At 42.6% G+C, this 6,157-nt stretch overlaps 1 long non-coding RNA gene across 1 annotated transcript; it reads right to left on the reverse strand.

The window, feature by feature from the left end:
• Positions 1–660: 660 nt before the first annotated feature.
• On the reverse strand, positions 661–5,833 carry LOC111848256 (uncharacterized). The gene is made up of 3 exons (XR_011985042.1): positions 5,767–5,833; positions 3,675–5,065; positions 661–3,135 (listed from the first exon to the last, which is right to left on the reverse strand). It is a non-coding gene; the product is annotated as an uncharacterized lncRNA (long non-coding RNA).
• Between the last annotated feature and the right edge of the window lie 324 nt (positions 5,834–6,157).

Consider the following 6,157-nt stretch of genomic DNA (forward strand, 5'->3'; position numbering starts at 1 on the left):
GTTAGCAATAGCGAAAGTTAAGAATATCCAGTGATTGGCATAAACAATCTAAATACATTTTTGAAAATGGACCAGAGTCCAAAGATTCTCTCACCTTTGCCTGAGATTTCAATTCAGTCCAATTCATTTTCATATAGTGCCTTTCAGCCACCCTAAGGCGCTATACATGAGTGTGTTGTCAAATATTCCTACATCATTTATACAGAATAATTCAAAAACAGGGAAAAGGGAAGAAAAAATGAATGAAAGAAAGAAAGCCAGATGACAACAGAGGAGAGGAACCAAAAACTGCTAAGTAGGGAGGAAAAAAACCCCTGGGGGTCCAAGGTGTCAATGGCTGCCCCCCCCCCCCGGCATGTTAACATTATAGGAGTAGGCCTGTTTGCTAAAAGCAGGGTGATCAAGGCAAAGCCAAAGTCCACCAATGAGTCAGTTCATGCCAGCCTGCGATGGGTATCACATTGATGGATACATTCCTAAGTTACGTCCTTGTCACCCTCCTATGGCACTGAACCAGGACTCCAAAGAAGGAGGGCAGAGAGCATGGGCGCACTGACTCGGCATCCCGAACAATTCGATTCAAGTCAATTTTATTTATATAGCACTTTTAACAATGGTCATTATCACAAAGCACTTTACATATTACCGGCCCGAACGCCCACCAAGAAAGCCTGAGGCAACAGTGGCAAGGAAGAACTCCCTCTAGCAGGAAGAAACCTTGAGAGGAACCTAGACTCGGAAGGGGACCCCATCCTCCTCTGGGCGACCGGGGAGCATGAAATTGTATTGACATTGACATTAATTCCAGTCCATATAGTTTTAAAAGTTCCAGTTGGTTCCATGTAATTATCTCCGAGGAGTAGTGTCGGCTCGGGATCAGCTCAGAAAAGAGAAGATGGAGAAGAGTTATTGCCCTACACCCAACCTCTGGTAGTACTAAAGTAACTATGGCAGCCTGGCTAAAAGAGAGACCTGGAAGGAAGCACAGACACGAGGGTCTCCGGGGGTTTTGACGTTAAGCCAAACTACCGTCAACAGCCTAAGTGATCGGCGAGAGTGGCAGGACGACAGCACCAATCCCCCCTTCCACCTTTAATCTTAAATGACCATGAACCTCCAGATTTCCCATTCATCTTAGAAAAGGGGATTTTAATATCCAAAAGACTGACTAAACAGGTAAGTCTTAAGCCTTGACTTAAAAGCAACATTGGCTGATGAGGGGTTAATTATACAATAATGCAAATACTAATTTACTAATTTCTAATAATACAGTGTCTAACATAATGCAGACACTAGACATGGGAACTGATACTAGGCCGGCAGGATGGGGTGATGTCACTCCATGCAGTTGGGAGAAATCAGGAACTGACAGCAAGAGAGCAGGTCAAGATGACCTCGTACCAGACAGCAGGAAGACAGGAACCCATCACATAACCGATGCTTATTTTAACTTTTGCTTAACATAAAGGGGGGGGGGGGAGGAACATGTACTCACTGATTAACTAGAGCAAAGGTCGAAATGTGTTGTAGTCACGTAGATGGAAAAGTACAGAAAAGGGGGGGGCACACCCCAAAAGGCCTATAAAGACACAGAGCCGACACCTATGGTTCGAGCTTTTTACTGTACATGCTGAATGTATGTCAGATGGTCGCTCCCTGATTGCAATCTGTCAGAGAATAAACTGGTGACTTGCAACTACTCCTCGACTGTGCTGTGAATCTCTTCTCATCAACGGACCCGGCAGAGTTTGACTCCAACACTGACAAACCATCCACAATATAGGGGCCCTGTAGCAGAATGCTTTACCGCCCACTGTCACTTTATTCATATGTGGAGTGACACAGAAGTTTGTGTTCTGCGAACTGAGTGGTCGATGCGGCTTGTAAACTTGATGTAATTCTACTGGGTAGGCAGGTGTTAGACCTTCAAGAACATTGAAATCAATCCTGAACCTAACAGGAAGCCAGGGCATGGAACTAAGAGCAGGGGTTATGTGTTCAAACTTCCTGCTCCTGGTGACAATTTGAGCTGCTGCATGTTGAATACGCTGCAGGGTGTTTAATGTGCAGTGTGTGCTCCCAGATAACAGAGCATTACAGTAGTCTACCCTACTGTATACAAAAACATATATTAGTTTCTCAGTGTCTTGAATAGTAGTGTTGTAGTCAAGACCACCTTATCCGAGACCAAGACCTGACCAAGACCAGAGGGTGTCGAGACCGAGACAAGACCAAGACTCTGAAGGGCTGAGACCGAGTCGAGACTGAGACCAGGGCTGGCCGAGACCAGACCAATGCACGTTTTACACCACATGACAAATAAGTGGAACATGCAAAGCCTAAGCACCCCTCAAAAAGAGCTGAACGAAGCAAACAACATACACTATGCAACATTAAAAATGTTTATACATTACTTCTCTCGACTATTCTCTTACATTTCAATAATCAGAAAACAGAACAAAGAATGTGAAAGTGAAAAAAACTTCTAAAGACCATACAATTTTGTTTTTAAAGCAACATAAATGCAGGAGTTTCATTCATAAAATTACAAAATTGCTTCACTGGAAGCAGTTACCTAAAATTATAACATCATTTATTAAGCCTCAACAAACCACTGTGGCAGAACACTCTTTAAGACCAAACTGACCCCAAAGATGAGGGGGTAACTGCTAAACACCACACAACATGGCCTGAAACACCACATAAATGAAAAATCACAGTAGAGTGTGGTTGCATTTCAGAAACATGAGGGATTGTAACATTCTTGGACCTAAACGTGCGCGATGGAGTCTCATTATAATGCCCCCTCTACTAAAAACCCTCTCCACTGGTGCTGAGGAGGCAGGGACTGACAGCACCTTCATTGCCAAATTGTGAAGCTGTGGAAATCTAACATGGTTTTTGGCCCAGAAGTCAAGTGCATCGCCAGCATCCCAGTCATGGACGGCATCAAAGTATTTGTTGATCTCTGTCATAATACTTGTATCATGATCTGAGCTGCACATCTTGTAGGCCTTGTAGCGAGACAGAAGACGAGGCCATTTGACTGGTGGTGAATCACCATGGGGATTCACAATAGACCCTGAATTAGTTGCATTTCCCTCACTCTCCATCATGTTCTCCACCTCAAAGTGTCTGAAAAATACACAAATGCAGAAACTGAGTTAAAATGAAATGGATAGATTGCTTGAATGTGCCAGAAAATTACTTTATTTTTGTTATTTATTATTTTAGGACCTTTATAAGGCAAATTGGAAGAATAATGAACACTGATGTTACTGAATATTTGGTCCAGTACAGTTTTAGGACAGGGTTTATGCAGTTGAATTTACTACCTTTTACTACCGCGCGGAAACTCTGTAGGAGGAAATATAGGTTATGTACATGGAAGCTTTAATAAGATGATGTTCTATGACCTATTATGTTATTTAGGGCTGAGGTGTTATTGTAAAATAACTGTTTGTCTATAATAGGTACATTTGCAAGTTAATTATTAAAACAGTCGCAGGTACATTATACCAAGAGCATAACATATTTGTGGCAAAATAAAGAGGTGATATAAAAAATCCTATGAATTAAACATTTACCCTGTTATTAACACGTTATCAACATTTTTTTTTTAAAAAAGAAGATTGGTAGTTCACAGATGATCTTTTAAAAGAATTTAAAGATACCTATCAGTGTCTTCTTCAGATCATCTCTGAACTTCTTCACCGATGCTGCATTTCCCCCACTGGTAACATCCAGATCTACCCAACTTAATCCAAACTGTGGATCCAGAATGGTAGCCAAAAAGTACACATTGTGGTTAAACGGTTCCTCTTTTCCACTATCTTTGGTCATGTTTGTTTTTGTGAAGATTCCAGAAAATCTTTTCACCAGGGACTGATGGAGGGCCTTGACTAATGGTCGGCACTGCATTTGGGTCCCCTCCATCTTAAGGAGGTGTGTATTTAAGTCCAGGACAGTCGGAACCGCCATGCTTATGGTAACTGATTTCTCTGCTTCTGTAAGGTCTGTTGCCTCTGAGAATGGTGCAAGAATTGAAGTCAGTTCTTTTAGCTGGTTCCACTCACGAGCACTAAAGACTACATTCTCATAGTCCTTGCTGCACATTTCATTTAGGGCTCTGTGATCCAGAGCTGTGAGTGCCTGTACTTGTTTGAAAGTGCTGTTCCAGCGGGTGTTGCTTGCTGCTGGAATAGTCTTAGTAGTGCCAAATGCAGCCTCAAACTTGTCTCTTAATTGTGAACTGCTATGTAACAGAGTTGTAAACCGTGATGTTTTGGCAATGGCGCGTGAGATGACCTTAACCTCCTTCAAGCCATCATTTACAACTAACTGTAGAGAATGAGCAAAGCAGGAAAGACGTTCACCTGATGACCAAGTTAATTCTTTGTCTTCCACTGAATTCATGTCCTCCCACAAGTTCTCATCATCTAGACTCTCTTCCTCACTCGCACTGTCATCAGACTGCTGTTGTGGCATGTGAACTTTAAAAGCACATTTCATATTTGAAGCATTGTCTGTAATGATATAGTTTATCTTGTGACGGATTCCATATTCCTCTGTGATCTCCTCAAAGGCAGAAGCAATTTTCTCACCAGTATGTCTACCTGTAAAATGCCTGCAGTCCAGCAAGTAGGATTCAAGTGCATAGGCAGCCTTTGATTTGCAGCACATATGGGCAGTCACTCCAAGGAAAGAGCGTAGTCTGCGATCAGACCAGATATCAGTCGTTAGTGAGACATATGTCTGTGTCGCCAGCTTCTCTAAAACTTTCTCCTTGACCTTCCTCACTAATGCTGGGATCTGTTCCTCAGAAATTGTTCTTCTGGAGATTGGTGTGTACTTACTGTCTAAAATCTCAAGAAAGTGTTTAAAATGTACATTTTCCACAATTGACAGAGGCAGACAACACCCAATTACTAAATCTTGGACAATAGCTTCACTGATGGCTTGTTGTCTCTGAGAATGTTCGCTGTAGACCTGCCCTTTCTGCGTAAAGGAAGCTATAGTTGGCTGTGTGTCATCTTTCTTTTGGCCAGCCTTGTACCCCAAGAACCTAAAATTGAGGAAGGATAACAGATATCTGATGACATTAATTTTATTTATATTAAAAAAGTATTTAAAATTAATGTTGCAAGTTAAAGAGAAGCAAAGGTACCGAAACTGTATTAGAAAATCTTACATATTACACTATTACGGAAGCGTAATGCGTTCACTTGAGAAAAAATAATACTGCTCTGTTTTTCTGAATTAATGACATAATTATCTCGGAATTTCTGAGATAAAGTTTTCATGCAAAATAAAAACTCTGTTTTTCTGAATTAACGAGATACGGTTTTCATGTAAAAAAATACGCTGTTTTTCTGAATTGAGATACTGTTTTTATGTACCGTATTTGCCGACGTATAAGACGACTGGGCGTATAAGACGACCCCCCAACATTTCCACTCAAAATATAGGCTAGAGTTTGTTATATACTCGCCGTATAAGACTACCGCCGCTTCCGCACACCTTCCACACACCAAATAAAACGTAAAAGAACATCAGATTTGATTTCAACATGTTAATTTATATTCAAATGCTTATGATTGACATGATAAGAGATTTGGATAGGGAGTATTTATCAAGGTATGCATAAGAAGGGGGGCGAGGAGAGAGTTGCAAAATGTATAAAAGTGTACCCCTGTGTGCTATTATTGTTACCGGTATTATACCGGTATTACATGAGTGCCATTAGTATTAGTACCATTACAGTACCTGTCATTGTCACCATTGTACGGCCGCAGCGCGACCGCAGCGCCTCCGGCCCTCCCCTGCATCATCTTGTGACAGGCACTAGTGCGCAAGTGCGCATGTGAGAGCTCTGCGTAGACAAGGGGCGGGCCGGAGCGCTGCTCGCTACTGATGCTCGCCGCGGCCACGCTGATGACCCACCGCGGCCGCGCTGGATACCGCGCGATACTGGATGGTATGTAGAATGAGGTGGGCGGGCATCGGGAGGCCACTATGGGCACCGGGCGGGCATCGGGAGGCCACTATGGGCAGCTATGTCTATCCCAACTGAAGTGCACCCGGCGTATAAGACGACCCCCCCACTTGGAGGCATGTTTTTCAGGGGGAAAAAGTCGTCTTGTACGCCGGCAAATAC

This window comes from Paramormyrops kingsleyae, chromosome 23 (genome assembly GCF_048594095.1).
Source record: "Paramormyrops kingsleyae isolate MSU_618 chromosome 23, PKINGS_0.4, whole genome shotgun sequence".
Taxonomy (NCBI): Eukaryota; Metazoa; Chordata; class Actinopteri; order Osteoglossiformes; family Mormyridae; genus Paramormyrops; species Paramormyrops kingsleyae.